Genomic DNA, 18,881 nt, shown 5'->3' on the forward strand with positions numbered 1-18,881 from the left:
ACATGGCCACAGATGCCCAGTAGGTGTAGAGCACATCCTATAGCCTATATTGGGCAGCGACCCAAGACAGCAGCCTTGCCCAGTTGTTGACCCTGACCCTGCATAATCACGGAGCCTGAATAGTGACCCAGAGCAGCCTCAGAGCCCAGTCTACAGTAATGCTCAGCTTCAGAGTCCAGCATACAACCCCACTCAACAGTGAAGCCCAGCATATGACCCTGCTTGATTGCTAAACACAGACTGTGGCTTTGCCCAGTCATGGAGTCACAGAGCATATAGCCTGCGATTCCACCCAACCCGGGATTACAGACAGCAACTTTGTCTAACTGTAGAGTATAGTCTCCAAGCCAACTCAACTGTGGGTACAGCTGGAGGCCCCACCTGACCAGAGAGCCAAATTAGCAATCACCCCCAACTGCAAACCACAGCCAGTGACCTACTGGATTGCATGAAAGTCATATATCTGATAATGGGTTAATATCCAAATTATATAAGGAACTCATGTAACTCAATAGTGAAAAAATATCAATTAAAATATGAGAAAAAGACCTGAATATACATTTTTCTAAAGAAGACATACAAATGACCAACAGGTACATGAAAGGGGGATCAACATCACCAATCATCAGGTAACTGCAAATAAAAACCACAGTGAGGGGGTTTCCCTGGTGGCACAGTGGTTGAGAATCTGCCTGCCAATGCAGGGGACATGGGTTCGAGCCCTGGTCTGGGAAGATCCCACATGCCGTGGAGCAACTAGGCCCGTGAGCCACAACTACTGAGCCTGCGCTCCACAACAAGAGAGGCTGCGATAGTGAGAGGCCCACACATCGCGATGAAGAGTGGCCCCCACTTGCTGCAACTAGAGAAAGCCCTCGCACAGAAATGAAGACCCAACACAGCCAAAAATAAATAATAAATAAATAATAAATTAATTTAAAAAAAACCACAGTGAGGTATCACCTCACACCTGTTTGATAAGCTGTTATCAAAAAGACAAGTGATAACAAGTGCTGGTGACGATGTGGAGAAAAAGGAAACCTTGCACACTGTTGGTGGGAATGTAAATTGGTGCAACCCCTATGGGAAACAGTATGGAGGGTCCTCAAAAAATTAAAATAGAACTACCATATGATCCAGCCATCCCACATCTGGGTATATACCTGAAGGAAACTAAATCACTATGTCAAAGAAGCATCTGCAACCCCATATTTACTGCAGCATTATTTACAATAGCTAAGACATCTAAACAACCTAAATGTCCATCAATAGATGAAGGGACAAAGAAGAAGTGGCTCATATATGCAATGGAATATTATTCAACCATAAAAAGTAAGGAAATTCAGACAGAGACAAATAATGTATGATCTCATTTATATGTGGAATCTGAAAAAAAAAACCCACAATCAGAGACTGTGACATCACTAGTTAAAAATGAGCTTGTTAAAAAAATAGAACTCAGGCCCACCAGACCTACTGAATCACAATCTGCACTTTTACAATCTCCCCAGTGTACTTTTGTACCCATGAATAGTTGAAAGGTTCATTTCTACCTCGACATGTCTTTTCTGTCTGAGAAATACACACATTTTATCCAGTTTGATATAAATAAAACACTCAAAATGCAAAAAAAAAAAAAAACCCACAGAAACAGAAAGTAGGTTTGTCACTGCTGGGGTGGAAGTATGGATGTGGGGGAAATGGCTGAAGGTGGTCAAAGTGTATAAACTTCCAGTTCTAAAATAAATAAGTTATGTGATCTAACTTATAGCATGGTAAATATACAGTACATGGTAAAAATACAGTACTGTATTTTTTACTTGAAACTTAAGTGAGTAGATGTTGAAAGTTCTCATTACCAAAAAAAGTAAGTATGTGAAGTGATGGATGTATTAACTAACCTTACTGCGGTAATCATTTTGCAAAATCTGTGTATATCAAACCATCATTCTGTATACCTTAAAATTACATGGTGTTATATGTCAATTATATCTCAGTAAAGATGGAAGAAAACATGTAATTAATGTGTTAAAAGCTCTAGTATAAAAAGTCGGCAACATAATGAATATATGAGGAATTTCAGCAGAGAGATAGAATAATAAAGAATCAGATGGAAATGTAGAAATGAACAATATAGTAAGAGAAATGCAGAATGCCATCAACAGACTTATTAGTAGTCTCAGTACAACTGAGAATAAATCAGTTGAACTCAATCTATCAGCAACAGAAATTACCCAAATTAAAACAGAAAGACAAAAAGGCAGCAAAAAAAAAAAAACAAAACAAAATAGAGCAGAGTATCCAAAAGTAGTAGGAAAATTCCAAATGAACCAACACACCTGTAATTTTGAATATAGAAAAAAAAGACAGATAGGCAAAAAAATCATCAAAGGAATAATGACTAAAAATTCCCTCAAATTAATTACAGGCACCAAAGCAGAGATTAAAGGGGTTCAGAAAACACCAAGTAGGATAAAACACACACATGTATACACATCATATAAACCATTGAAAGCCAACAGCAAAGAAGAAATCTTGAAGCTAATCAGAGAAAACAGGCATATCACACATAGAGGAACAGAATTAAGAATTATAATAGACTTCTCATCAGAAACTCTGCAAGCCAGAAGAGTGTGGACAGACATCTTTAAAGTGCAGAAAGAAAAACAACGCTAAGATTAAAAATTCTATACCCAAGGAAAATATCTTTCAAAAATGATGATGAGGGATACAGATATGGCAGAATGAAGAGATGGTCAAATCCTAGCCCCCAAGAAACAATCTAAAATTGGAAGGGGGAAAGATCCAAAACAATAAATTCAGTCTCTGGAAAAAGACCAGAGGCAAACAACAGATGGAGAAACATGCATTTGTGGAAAACTGCAGAAATTAAGGAAAGTACTATGGGTACATCCTTGACCAAGGCTGCTCCAATATCTGTAGTGCCCCCTCACACCACTCCAGCTGGGCCAATGTAGTAGTGCTTCCGAGGAAGGACTGGCAATAAAAACCAGCAGTTTCACTGTTGTGGAAGGGGATTTGGTGCTGAGGACAGAAACCCCATACTCAGTTACACTGTGAGTGAGAGTAGCAAAATCAGTGGGAAACAATTGATGACAGCCCATGGGTCTATTACCCTGAGTTGCAGTCCCACTTGGGGTGAGCAGTAGACCGTTCAACTCATCAGAAATTTGACAAGGAGATCCTGGAGTTGAGAGAGCCAAAGAAGGGCTAAATGGGTACTCCACGGATCCCTGTTGACCGGGAGGCTGCGCACATGTGCAGGGAAGACTCAAGAATATCCAAGCTATCTGCACATCCCCAGTTGACTTGGATGCTATGCAGATCTGTAGGAAAGACCCAGGAGGACTTGGCAGAAAGTAAGACTGTGAATTTTTGAAAACTGAATTTTAAACATGTTCCCAGTCCCACACCCAGATACATCAGCAGAGGAGGGAGATCTTACAGACTCAAGGTGTCTGTGGACCATCATTGGTTGACCACCGTGCTATGCAGACACGGAGGAGCCTCTATAAAGCCAAGCTAAGACTGTTTATTAAAGTTTTTTAAAAACTGAGCAGAGACAGAAGCAGCCACACATCACAGGGAAGACAGATTCAACAGATTAAGTTCAGAAACATTACTAAAAACAAAATAAATGAAAACAAGCCAAACAACAAAAGCAAAATAAAACAACAGCAATAGTCATCCTCAAGGCAAAAACTCAAAATCATATTTGCTACACCATATTATCTAAGATTCATGTTTTCAACAAAAATTTATAGGACAGTGAAGAAATAGAAAAGTGTGACCTATATTCAGGAAAATAAGCTGTCAACAAAAATTAACTCTGAGCGGGTATGGAAGTTGTATTCAGTAGACAAAGACTTCAAAGCATTTTTTATAAAATGTTCAAAGAATTCAAAGAAACCATGGCTAAGAAATTCAAGGAAAATGTATTAACAGAATCAAATATAAGAAATCTTAAAAAAAAAAGAACCTATAAAAACGGTCAGATGGAAATTCCAGAATTGAAAGATGTAATGATTACAATGAAAAATTCACTAGATGGGTTCAACAACTCGTGAAATGAGATAATAGAGAAGGAATTAAGAATATTAAAGATAGATCCATAGAAATTATCCAATTCGAAGAAGAGAAAGGAAAAATGTGGAGAAAAATGAACAGAGCTTCAGAGACCTATGAGATATCAAGCATAAGCAACGTACATGTAATGAGAGTCCTAGGAAGAGATAAGAAATATAAAGGGGTAGAGAAGATATCTGAAAAAATAATGACCTAACAGCAAAACATCAAAATCCATGAAATGAGACTGACAGCAAAAGAAGAAATAATTCAACAACATAATCGGACACTCAGTAACTGATAGGACTAGAAAGAAAATCAAAGAGGATATAGAAGAACACCTCTATTAACCAACTTGACTTACCTGAGTTTTATGAGAACATCTAACCAACAACAGCAGAATAAACATCTTTTAAGTGCAGGTGGAACAATCTCTAGGAGATACCATATGCTAGGCCATAAAATAAGTATCAAAAAGTTAAAGAATTAAAATAATTCAAAGTATGTTCTCGGACATCAAATGAATTAAATTAGAAATCAAAAACAACAAAAATTGAAAATCCATAAATATTTGAAAATGAAACAACCCACTCTAAATAACTCAAGTTTCAAAGAAGAAACTGCAAATGAACTTAAAAAATAATTTTAACTGAACTAAAATGAAAACACAAGATATCAAAAAACATGGGATGCAGAAAATAGTGTTTAAAGAGAAATTTATAGCTTAAAATAGCTGTATTATAAAAGGAGGTCTTAAATCATTAATCTACATTTTCACTTTAATGAACTAAAAAAAGAGTAACAAATTAAATTCAAAGCAAGAAAAAAAGGAAAAATTTAAATTAGAGTGAAAATCAATAAAAAAGAGAAACAATAGAGAAATTTATTGAAACCAAAAGTTAGTTCTTTTAAAAGATCAACAAAATTGATACAACTTAAACCAGACTGACCAAGAAAAAAAGAGAAAAGACATAAATTATAAGAATTAGCAATGCAAGTGGGACATCACTATAGACCCTAATCAAAGTTTAAAAGACTACAAGGGAATATTCTGAATGACTTTATACTAATATATTAGAAAACTTAGAGAAAAAGGGCAAATATGTAGAAATTACCCAACTTGGTTCAAGAAAAAAATAGAAATTAAATGTACTTAAAACAAGTAAAGAGGTAAAGAATTTAAATTAGTAATTTTAAATATTCCCATTAAAAAAAAAAAAAACAGCCCAGGTCCAAATGACATCAGTGGACTGAATTTGATCAAATATTCAAATAGTATCCATTCTTCACAAACTCTTTCAGAAAATAAAAGAGGAAAGAACAGTTGCCAAATTTATTTTATGATACCAAAACCAGGCAAACACTCTGCAAGGAAAGAAAACTACAGATCAATACCCTTTATCAACAAAAATGTGAAAATCCTTAACAAAATATTAGTAAACCAAATTCAGCAACAAAACAAAAGAATGAACTTATATCCAGTACTGGGTTGAACAGTGTCCCTCCAAAATTCATGTCCACCTGGAACCTCAGCATGTGACCTTATTTGAAAATAAAATGTTTGCAGATATAATTAGTTAAGATGAGGATATACTGGATCAGGGTGAGCCTTAAAGCCAGTGCCGGGTATCCTTATAAGAGGGAGGAGAGAGCACACATGGAGACACAATGAAAAAGTCCATTTGAAGGTTCAGGCCAAGATTGGAGTTATGCTGCCACAAGCCAAGGAGCACGGAGGGTTATTGGCAACCACCAGAAACCAGAAGAGGCAAGAAAAGATTCTTCTCTAGAGGCTTTGAAGGGAGTATAGCCCTGCTGACACCTTAATTGCAGACTTCTGAAGTAACTGAAAAATTAAATGCAGAACTGGGAGAGAATAAATGTCTGTCATGGTCTTTTATCATGGCAGCCCAAGGAAACTAATAGGGATCCTTACCTAACACCATCCACAAAAATTGACTCAAAATGGATCATAGATCTAAATGTAAAAGCTAAAACTATAAAAATTCTAGAAGAAAACATAAAAGAAAATGTTTGTGACATTGTCCTATTTACAATTAGGTATAACACCAAAAGAATGATCCATTGAAAAAATGGGAGAATTGGTGTTCAGATTAAAATTTTCTGCTCTTTAAAGATACTTGTATTCGTTTTTCATTGTGACATAACCATCACCAAAAACTCAGCAGCTTGAAACAGCATCCATTTATTACTATAGATCAAAAATCTGGCATGGCATGGCTGGGTTCTCTGCTTAGACTGAAATCAAGATGTCAGCTGGCTATATTCTCATCTGGTTTGAGGTCTTTTTTAAGCTTATTCACATTAATGTCAGAATTCAGTTATTTGCACCCATAGGACCGAAGTCCTGAATTCTTGCTGGCTGTCAGTTGGAAACCATTTTCAGCTTCTAGAGACAACCACATTTCTTATCATGTGGCCCTCCTGTCTGCAAGACAGCAATAGTATATCGAATCTTTCTCATAATTTGAATCTCTTTGACTTCCACTTCTACAACCAGCCAGAGAAAACTTTCTGCTTCTAAAGGGCGCATGTGATTAGATTTGCCTACCTGGATTATCTCTATATCTTTTGATCAACCGACTTGGGACTTTAATTATTGCAAGATCCCTTCACAGCAGTACCTATATTAGTGTTTGATAAAATATCCAGGGGACAGAAATCTTGGAGTACCTTTATACAAGGGAAATTTGGACACAAAGACAGCTATGCATAGAGGGAAGACTATGTGAAGACACGGGAGGAACGCCGTCTATAAGCCAAGGAACACCTAAAGCTACCAGAAGCTAGAAGAAAAGAGTGGAACAGATTCCCCTTGTGGTACTTTGTTATGACAGTCCTAGCAAACTAGTATGTTATGCATCATTAAAATGTATCTCATTTATACTCTTCTCCTTTCCCCTTCTCTCTGCATCACTTCAAATTATGGATGTAATTGGATTCCACTATTGTCATACTTTCTAATGGTTACATTGAATAATATTGAACCTCTATTATTCCATAACATACAAAGAGTATCTCATCACTTCCTACTTTTATAAGATGAGCATCTTAGGGTCCACATCCCTCTTACACCTTTCTTTCAATCTTTTATCTCCAATCTCTTTCAACTATACCTTCACTTTTTTTCAAGAATGGAAATGTACATTCTGTTATAACAATAATAATTATAACATTTTTTGCTTTGTCTATAAATTGATTCTAACAACCAAAACCTGATAAGCTTTATAATTGTGACTGTATTAATAAAACTTATGGCAAGATTGTGTCGTCGATAAATTATTTCTCCTCTTATTACAATGTCATGACCCCTGTGCTACTCAAAGGAGAATGTATTTGGCGTCAAGGTTAAATGGCCCTTTCATCTAATGTTTATGATTCTCACTTCCCCATCAATTTTGTTCCTCTCTTTCTCTGAAACTTCAATTCATCAAATATTTGATTCCCTGGGTGGAATCTCTGCTTCATTTAACTATCTTTCCCATATTTTCTAAATCTTTGACAGCTTTTTTTTCTACATCCTGGAACATTTCTTTAACTTTGTCTTACAACTCTTTTATTGAGTCTTTTTTTTTCTTTTTTTTTTTTTTAATTTCCAGTTAGACTTAATTTCTAAGAGTTCTTTTTGTTATCTGATTTTTTTAGGCATCCTATTGTTGTTTTAGGAATGCAATACCTTCTTTAATTTCTCCAAGGAGAGTTTGTTTTGATTTGTTTTGTTGTAATTTCTCCACTATCTTAATTGCCTCCATTGCTCAGGATAAGGTGTTTAGTTTGCTTTTCACGGTCTTTCCATTTCATACTGCTGTTTTTCCTCAAATATTTGATGAATCCTTGGTTGACCATCTACATTTATGTACGAGAGAATTGAAAGGCTAACAAATTCTTGTGTATGCGAGTGCAACCTCTTTTTAAGGTAGACAGCCATAACTTCAAGATAGAAAGATAAGGAGGCAGCCATTAAACTGTCCTCTTACATGTGAGCATAAAGTCCCAGGCTCTGTAAAACTTGTCCAAATATTCTCAGACAACTGCTTCAAAACATTTAAAGAAGAATCTCTTCAGTTTCCTCCTATTGATAAATGCCCGACTGGCCGCCATTCCAAGGATTTTAATTATGTTTTGTTTGTTGTCATATCCCCAAAAAGAACTCTAAAAACTATGTATCATTTAGATGACTTTGGGTTGACATACAAAATATTTCATCATAAAGTAAACACTTGCTACAAATGTAATTTCTCGTATACTGTAAATAGTGAAATTTTTAAATAACCCTGTTACATCACTTTTACAGATCTCATAAATGTATCCAATGGAATCTAAATGCAATAATATTCGATACCCTCTATTGCCCATTTTCAAAATACATGAACTAGCTCTTCTTTATGGTAGATAACTTGTAACATCCCTTTTTCAACTTGGACTCCTATTTCTATTTCACTTCCCCTATGGAAATTTATTGTTATATTCTCATTTGTTATATATTTGTGCTTGAATAAACATATATTTTGTTGAACACTCAATATTCATCTGCAACAAAAATATATATACAAATTGGAATTATACTTTTTTCTGCATTCTATAATCCTAGAATCCTTTATTAACTTTTTCTTCTCAATTAAGCTATAATTAGTTCACAATTGAGCAAAAGTATAAATACAGCATATAACAACTACGGATACATAATTATCAAACACAAAATGTAAAAATGTCCCTAAATAAAAGGAATGATACGGGGCCCCTCTGTTCAGTTCAGCATCTTACGCCCTGCACAACTGCTGGGGGCGCCATTCAACCCAAAGCCTGTGTGAGCATCATCCTTGAAGTAGTGCATCTGTACAGGTATAAGCAGCAGCCACGTGTGGGATGTTTTGTTCAATCAGCTCATTTGTTTAGAATATTACTGACATATATTTCAGCCTCAATTTGGTTGCTATTTTTCTGGATATACACACTGAAAAACATTGTTCACATAAATAAAGAAATGAAAATGGAAGGACTTTTGTTACAATTCATGGAATCATCAAATTATTTTTAATAATCTATGAGTTGACTCTATCTGTGCCTGAAGACCCCCTCCCCATACCCCTTTACATGCAAGAGTAAGCATTGTGTGTGAAGGAGATACAGAGGTGGCAGGGGAGAACTCTGGTTTTGTTCTCAACTTTCAAATAGACCTTGTATTTGCAATTCTGCTCTCTTCTACTGGCCAACTCCCTGGGGTGTTGCTGGATCTACTGGTTCCCTCTCCTCCAGCCACTTCCTCCAGGTGATCACTTTTTTGATCCTGCTTCTTCAACCAATGCGGTTCAACTATTTTTCCTTTTCCGGAAATTCATTGTCATCTCTTACCTGCAGATCCCTACCATCCTACATGCTTTTATTAGTCTTTTACTAACCTTTTAATAAAAACTCAAGAGAAATATGAGAAAAAAATATATATATATCTTGAACCCAAAACTCATAAAAAGGCCATATTATATTCACCAGCTAAACTAAACAGACCATTAAAATATGTCCTACCCAGAGCAGTGAAGGTCTTTTTAGTGCCTGTTCAGGGCGGCCCAGCTGTTCCTTCCACCACTAAGCCTTGCCATTTTCATCATTAAAATGAACTTTGCCTAAAGGAGCCCACAAAGCACTACACTAGTGACTGTGATTAAAGTCATAGGGTCAATGAATACAAACCCATATCTGCTTTATCCTAGCAAGAATTCAGCTTTCAATTTTCCTAGCACCAAACAGAAGAAAAATTCCAAACTGCATTTACAAGGTAGTACCAATAGGGAGGAAAAGATCGCCTTTAGCAAGCACAAGCCTTTAGAAAGCACACCTGTTTCTTTGTTATTGATAGTGTGATTAATTGATCCTTAGAATCTGATTGAGAACATTGGTATATAAATCTTGTCACATGTACAGTTCCAGAAACATCACTGCTAGTAATGCATAGCATATTTCAACGGTTCCTGGCATGCATTTCTGGATTAGTGTCACATAGGGGTTCACGTGAAACAACAAGCGCCATTTGTTTATACAGTCACACTTCTATCCTTCATTTTACTTCAGATTCAACCTGACACGGGCTTTACGTATCAATAAACACATCGGTGTGGGTTTACATTTCTTCATCAGGTATCCAGGAACAAAATATAGGTTGATTCACAAGTAAAGGGGAATTAATGTCATGAAAGGATATTTTTGTTACCAAAAGAAGCAAATATTATTACTTATTCAGTGTGCCCACTACCTGAACTGTTCACTTGTTTATTCTCTCAGTCATTCCACACATATTTATTGGGCACCTAGTATATGAAGGACACTGTTCCAATGCAGTGGGAGACAATGATCCCAGTCCCTAAGGAAATTACAGCCTAGGGGAAAAATAACTAGCACATAAATAATAACAACTTCAAATAGAAAGACACAACCAATGAGATAAAAATGACGTAACTAGTCATAAGGAAACCACTGAGAAGTTGACCAAAGCCTGAGAGCCCTCAAAAAATTAGACAGAGGTGGAAAAAAAAATTCAAATTCATTGGAGATGTAAGTGTTAACAACATGGTGATTGATTAAGGACTGAGGCTTTACATATATGATATCATTTCATCCTCACTACAACCCATAAGGGAGGGTTACATTATCCCCACTTTACAGATAAGGACACTGAAACTCCCAAGAGGTTAGGTGACATGCCCAAGGCCACCTAGGAAGCTTGATCCAGGTTTCAAAGGCCAGTGTGCCTTCACTGCACACTGCACACACTAAGACCACACTCTTAGCTGAGTTACTCACCTGTCACTTAGCATCTTTGACAGGCATTAAGGCCTAGAGTTGCTCCATGTGAGGTAAGTGGGGAAAAGCAAATGAAAAATTTATTATGACTGAAAAATGTGTCTTTTAACTAAGGGAAAACTAAAACCTCTTACACTGATTCCTAAGTGAATTTTTGACTAACATTCATGTGTCTAAGTTCCCCAGTTAAAGTTCTAAACTGGCCCAAAACATTAATATTTACAAATGAAAACTAGCGCTGAAAATTCCACAGATTGTAAAGAACTTAAGGCAATGTCCCCCATCTTCCTGGTTCACATAACTTCATATCCAGTGGTCAGTTGGGAAAATAGGAAAGACAGCTCATAACTATTGGAACTCTATGTTTCTAGTTCACAGTAAACTACAAAATATTCGGTCTGACTAAACTGTTTCTTTGATTGCTATTTTGTTATTTCCACTATTATAACCACACACACACACACACACACACACACACACACAAATAGATTTTCACATATATAGATTTTCACATATATATGTGGGATTTTTGGTGGCTTACTTTTAACAAGCTGTTAAGAAGAAAATTCACTTTTTCTATCCTCTGAATGTTATCTAAAGGGAGGTTATTATCTAGAATCTGCCTTATTTTGTGTGTGTGTGTGCTGTATATACTTGTTTCAATGGATAAAACCAAAATCTTAGAACTGTTTGTATTTTTAAAATACTTCTTTTGAATCTATGAAAATCACAAAAATAATGTAACCTTTTCAAACTGTGCTAAATAATTTAGATCCAGTTTCTATTATTCTTTTGTCTCCTGGGTCACAGAGATATGGGTGGTTTGTAATCTAAGCCAGTGGCTCTCAAACTTTAGTGTACATTCAAATCACCTAGAGGGCTGCTGGGCCGGCCCACTGAATTTATACCACTAGCAACTTTGGAGGTGATACTGATGCTACTGGTTCAAAGACTAGCCTGTCAGAACCACAGCATTAAACCAATCTGAACAAGAAAGAGCACTGAACTAGGAATCAAGAGACCCAGACTCTAATCCTAGATCTGTCACTGTCTTGCCAGGTAACTTTACTGAAGTCATTTGACCTCTCTCAGATTCTGTTTCTCCATTAAATGACATACTTTAATTAAATAACTTCTAAAAATCCCATGTCATTCTATAATTCTGTAACTGACCCAGAAGATAGAGACTACTCGACCATGCATACCAAATGATTTGAAAGATCAGTTCTTAACAGCTAATCCAGTCATTCTGTTTCAAGAAAAAAATATGCTATTGTCCCATTCTGTCAGTTCTGCAATAATGCCATATATGCATTCCTAAAAATCATCACATTATGCCAAACTGTGAAAAAAAAAAGAGCATGATTTATGGGTAAAATGGGATTAGGGACACAACCCTAAAAAATGTTAATCAGTGACTCATAGGGAAAAAAAGATAGGAACCTAATAACAGTAGCAGGGTTTCCTACAGTTTCAATGGTTAAGCAATGCACAAATGCTACAATAAATATGACACTTTACCTTGGAAAAGACTTGAAGTTTGCTGTGGACTTGGGGTGGGAAGAGTTTCAGCCTGTGAATTATTTTGAAGTGGTGGAAGGAAGGTGATCTGAAATAGAAAGTTGTAACAGCAGATGTGGTCAGATGTAGCCGATTTATCTCACTTGGGAGTTGGCACGAACATCACAGTTCAACAATCTTTTGCAGCCTTAAACCCCGGGGCATGTTTTCCTGTCTTGGAGATGAAGGTCCTTCAAAGCATGCATCTACAGTAGATACCTGTTTCATCAAATTTGAAAATTAGGTCCAATGTGTAGCCTCCTTCTTCAATTAACTTCTGTATCACTGCTGGAAATACTTTGGTGACTTTCTCATCTGTGCTCACAACTTTGCCCAACAGTCGAGGGTTTTGAAAATTGCAGCAACACTTAAAGCTACTACAGCAGTCACTACTAGCACCAAAAGGACCTGGATTTGGCAATTTCTATTTAAGGTCTTCAAGTATAAATAGTGCTTTCCTTTTGTACATGCTTGGCGACTTGAACCAAAACGCTTAGATTCATCTGGGGTGTTGAATGAGGTGAGTTGGGGTTTTTTTTCTTTAATGTAGAAAATAATCACAAACTGAAAGAATAGGAAAAGACAACCTTCAAGGTTAATGCTACCTGGGAGATGTCTGAGGTGTGTCCGTGTGTGTGTGCTTTGTGTATTTCTACATGTTTTGGTTTATGGAAGAAATATGCTTAAGCAAACTCAAAATTCACATTTTACTAAAATTATTCCATAACATCATTCACATTCATATTTCCAAAACAAGTGCTTGGCAAAATGAATGCACTTCTGATGACAAATATTACAGCCTTGATGTTGGAAATGCCATAGGCTCAGGTATAGAATATTGCGAATATCCCATAGTCTCTCATAAGTGGGATTGAAGACATTTAGGAAATGACTTCTATTACATGGGGAACAACCCATGAGAGTCATGACTTTAATACAATTAGTCATAGTATAGATGAGGATGTAAGGGCTGGGCCTTAAAAGGAAGGTCCAGACTAAGGTCAGGTGTTTATTAAGGTTAATGCTACCTGAGATAGTTTCTGATGATGCTCAAAGATACAGAGCCATTTCCACAACAACTGAAGTTTCCAACAAAATTGGCCCTTTTTCTTCTCTTCACTTACCTGTCAGAGAACATGGTGCTTATCTCTCTCCAAATTTTCATCAATTGAAAACTTTCCTCTTGATTACCCCTGTGTAACTTCTTTATGGGAATTGTTTTCCCATACTTATTATGAACATTTTAATAGAATGTTAAAAAAAAACAGTAGAAGAATTTCAGAAAACAGCCATAGGAAATATTGAAGGTGTGTAAACATTTTCCACAAGCATAAGAAGAATCTGCCTGGGTGATTCAGACTCACAGAAGAAGAGTCAAAGGAGCAGTTTAACAACCCAGGTATTTTTCTTGACCTCTCTATTGCACTTATACGTCACATTCTGTCTGTCAGGAAATCCTGTTGTCTTGCATATTCCAATACATCTACAATTCTAAACTTCTCACCACCTCTACTGTTAATCCTCTGGTCCAAGCCACTTCCATCTTCCCCCCCCCGAAACAATAAACTAGCTGGTCTCCTTGCTTCCATCTTGACCCCTCTCCTAGCTATTCTCAAACCAGTAGCCGTAGCTGTCCTTTTAAGCTATGCAATGGTTCCACATTTCATTCAGGATAAAGGACAACTCATCTCCTCTCTCTTTCTCTCATATCATACTGGTTTGTTGATATTCCTGGAACATACCAGGCATGTCCCAACTCTACTTCAAGGTTTTGCTCACATATCACTGCCTCAATGAGAATCACCCTGACTAATCTATTTAAAAATTGTAAGCTACTCTTCAACTCTCCCACACACACATACGTACATTCACTCGAGTAATTCCCTTCAGATTGTTCCTTTTTATCCCCCCATAGCGTGTATTTCCTTCCACAATGTCAGGTAATTTACTGTGAACCATGATTATTGCCTATCATCTCTCTTCCCCTGACTGGTGTATGAGCATCATGAAGACAATGGATCTTCGCTGTCGTAATAATGTATTGTATCAAGAATAGTACCTGGCATATAACAAGTGCTCAATAAATATCCAATGTATGAACCATTTTCAAATTAATGGAAACTAATATGAGGAAGAAGTCTGTTGATCTTCATGATAGAGAAAACAAGAAATAAAGGGAAGTGTATAAAAAGAAAATAACAGAATAAGAAAAAACTTTTTTCAAAACTACTAAAATGAGCTACCTGGAGGAAACTTCTTTTGATTGACCAGGTGACTTTTGAGAGATAATATGGCTTCATTGGTTAATAACCAGTAAGGAAAAAGAAAAGAAGCAGGAAATATGGGGTAAAATCCCAATTTCTATTCTCAGTGAGAATTAGACATTGGCCATGTATTTCTACAGAGAGATCTCTGCTGCTCCTCTCTTTTTCAAAAAGGATGTCACTGGCTCAGTGGATTAAAACTTTACAACTTAATGATTTCCATCACTTCTGTCAGGGTGGGGCTTAACTGTATATAGCATTACATTTTATGCTATGAATACTTGAAAATACCCTGTCCCAATAAACTAAATGGAAAGTTCATGTGCACTGATTATTTACCCACTTTAAGGTGAGGGTGAATATCTCATTTCCTATTGTATAGAAATAAAATAACCAAAAAAATAAATCCTCTATTTTAATATACTTAGGGAGGTCCCTAATTAAGATTCCAGAGATAAATGAAAATATTCTACATGCAAATATTCTAGCTATTCACAAAGAACAAAAACATAAACAGAAATAATTTGATTTAAGGAGCTATTTTGTAGGTTTAAAAGGAGAAATTCTATATTAAACTATTATCAGTCTGGTGATGAATAGGCTTCATATGACAGAAAGAAAAATTAATACCATCATTTATCATCTAAATTGCCATTTTACACTTAAGCATTATAGGTAACCAAATGAAAATTTAAGAAAAACAAAATGAATTTTCAAAATTATATATGACTTTTTTTCAAGTGAGATTAATGTAGAAATTCAGATATAGAAAAGTAAATAAGCATAAATAAGCAATCTGAATAATTCTACCAAACCAACATTTCCCTTACAATAAAAATGCTTTTTAATCAGTAATGTGAAGGCTATTTCTTTAGATTTCAAATAATCTTGGTCAATATAAAAGCAACCCTAAGTCTCTTCAGAAATCAAAGTATATCTAAGGAAACAAAATTATATTTTGCAAAATTTATAAAAACAACAAAAATGTGATTTTTATTATTTTAACACTTATTTAAATAGAGAACTCAATTTAGAGATCGAATTCAAGAACTATTTCAAATGTATTTTTTTCACAATTTTTACATTTTAAATATTTAAAGGTAGAGAATAGGTGAAGGAAGAGTACAATAAACCACCATATTCCCTTCACCTAGATTGAACAAATGTTGATATTTTGCCATATTTGCATTAGGTCCATATACACTAACATATGTATAAATTTTTATGTATAGATTTTAACCATATTTTTGAACCTCACTGTATATTTTCCCAAGAGTGATAATTCCCTCTTCTCTTCTGTGTTAAATATAAACCATTCAACAAATACTTGTGAGTATCTGTTAAGTTCCTTGTGCTGATGCCACAAACAAGATTTTTCCCTGTAGTTAAAGGGCTTGTGATCTACTGAGTGAAGAAAAACACATAAACAAGTAGATAAAGTTTAACATGTTAGCAGGTGCTCTGATAGATTTATGTGTTGGAAAGTTCTGGAACATAAAGGTACAAGTAAGGGGTCAATTCAAACCAGGGGAAATGGGGAGAAGACAACCTCATGGAGGAGATGTACTGAAACCCAGAGGAATGCCAGCAGATTGGTTTTGCATATTCAGCCTAGATTCAGTGCACATCTTCTAATGGAGCAAGTGAGAGTGATATGGCTTAGTCATTCCCTGCACCATCTTCCCTGCTTCTGCTGTTCCTTTCACCTCTCAGCTGGATATACTAACATCCATCCATCCACTGTGTGTAGCTTCCTTATCTTTCTATTTTCTGACTCATGGCAGGTCAAGATAAGACAAGAAGTACAGTAACAAGTGACTATATTGTTTCAAATTAAATTCTAGATTAGTGGTTATCAAAGTTTCATCCAGGGAGCTTTAAAAATACTAATACTAACACTGGGTTCTACTCCTAGAGGTTCAGATTTCATTGGTCTGATATGAGACTCCCCCAAAATTACAATACGAAGCCAATGCTTCATACCACTGATATCATAGTAATTGTACCACTAGTAAGATTCTCCAACTTTAGAATACATGCACATTATGTAGGTATCTTGTTAAAATAACAATTCTAGTTCTGGAGCGTGGCCTGAGATTCTAGTTTTCTAACAAGCATCCAGGTGATGCTATGCTGTTGGTCTGAGGGGCCTAGTTTGTGTAGCAAGATTCTAGATCATAGCACTTGACCACAGCTGCTATTCTCTGAGTTGTCACAGTGTCACTTCAACCTAGGGCCTCACTCATGAGCCCACCACGCCTGTTTTGCCTCCTTTTTCCTCCACTATTTACCTAGTCTAGTGGTACTTAAAATATGGCCCTGGACCAGCAGCATCATGATGACCCAGAAGTTAGTGTGAAATTCAAATTCTCAGAACTTACACCCCAGACTTAATAAATCAGAAATTCTGGGGATAGGAGCAGCCTCCTGTGTTTTAATATCCAAGTGATACTGACCTAGGCTGTATGTTTAAGGATCTTTCCTCCTCCCCTTTTCGTACATCTGACCAACTACTCTCAATCAGTGATTCTATCTGATTTCACTTTGGAATCACTTAAAGAATCTTTATAATATGCCTAATCCCCTCCCCTGAATCTCTAGGAGGAGGTCCAGTTATGAAAATATTCACATGAACGCTCCCCAGGTGACTCTAAGATACACTTGGGGCTGAGAATCATTGTTCTAAATAACATCTGGGTGTTCTCTTATATGCAATCTCTTCCTTTAGCCAGTCTCAATTTCTGGAATCTAATGACTTATGAACAGATTTCCCAGATTATCAACTATCTTCCTCTTCCAATATTGTTGGCTGACTTCTGAATTCCCTTTCACAATAATTCCCATTGATAATATTAGAGGGACATGACTCAGGAACACTCAGAATCCCTTTTGCCTTACTCAATCTGAGATTAGGGTATCTGATCTGAAAATTTTCCTAAATGCATGCCTGTTCATTTAACTCATCATTTGTTTTTCCAAATATTGCTTTTTACAAGTTTGCCATGGGTCTGATTAAGGGCTTTCTAGTTGCAAGGGTGGAGCTACAACCAGGTCTTTTGTATTTTTCTCTCTAAGTAAACCTGTCTTCACACAGACTAGTAACCCAATCAAAGAACAAGCATATCTTGAGGTTGCTGCCTGCCCAGGCTCCCAAATGGTGCCTGCAGGTTCCCAATGAAATGGGCTGTACTGTGACCAGCCAGAGAAACATCGATTAGGTCTCAGCAAGTACAAAGGTGGGAGTACAAGCCTCTCTGAGATTTGTATGGTGGTCCTAAGTGTGGGCCTAATCCACATTGAGGGTGACCACACTTACAGGACCAGGCACAAAAAAATCCAAATAAGAAGCTAAGAGCCAATCCCATTCTTTCATTTCAAGCATAGCATTGTTTAAACTCAAAATGCTCTGCTAAATCATGTTGAATCAACCAGCTTTGTAGCTAAGACCTGCAGACTTTAATTACTTTAAGAGGAAAGCGTGGTATCCAAAGAAAGTTTCATTACAAACTGGCATTTGCTCAGAGGTGGAAGGAGGCCCAGAAATGAGGCTGTCTCGGGGTTCCTTTACTAAATCAAATGTCTGTTCATCCTTCCTAGTGACCAGACTGGTGATCTACATAATTAATATAGGCTCACATTGAAGTAAACATGAAATGATTAAACAGGAAGCATGTGAGGAGGGAAACAAGAGAAGGAATTAATGGGCAACAGAATCTTAGAAACAGGGGAGAGCACTACACGTTATTCTGAAACTAATTTTTGTTCTCGTCCAAAACCTAATTGGTTTTTAAACTTCTTTCTCCACAACAGTCCAGACAAGGTGGTTTGGAACATGTGTTATACACAAAACATTTACATCGTAGCTCTTGTAGCCTAGTCAGCAATTTGTGGAATAGTAAATTTAAAAAGCAGTACTGTAATAAAAATAATAGTTGCATAACCTGCATTCCTTACAGACCGAACTTGGAGGACCAGCAATAGAAATCTTGAGAAGCCACTACCATTGGCATTTAAACAGCAGCTCTGATGTGGTAGGAAGAGTCAAGGTAGGGATTTTTATTTACATTTATCGAGTCTGCTAGGAACCAGGCACCACGCTAAATGCTGGGAATGTGCAATCTCATTTAACAATAAAAGAAACATCTATGTAAACTC

The 18,881-nt window shown here is 36.4% G+C and overlaps 1 pseudogene; it reads right to left on the reverse strand.

Annotated features, from left to right (window-relative positions):
- Positions 1-18,345, reverse strand: part of LOC132497421 (orofacial cleft 1 candidate gene 1 protein-like) — a 54,095-nt pseudogene extending 35,750 nt beyond the window's left edge.
- Between the last annotated feature and the right edge of the window lie 536 nt (positions 18,346-18,881).

The sequence above is a fragment of the Mesoplodon densirostris genome, chromosome 10, assembly GCF_025265405.1.
Source record: "Mesoplodon densirostris isolate mMesDen1 chromosome 10, mMesDen1 primary haplotype, whole genome shotgun sequence".
Classification (NCBI taxonomy): Eukaryota; Metazoa; Chordata; class Mammalia; order Artiodactyla; family Ziphiidae; genus Mesoplodon; species Mesoplodon densirostris.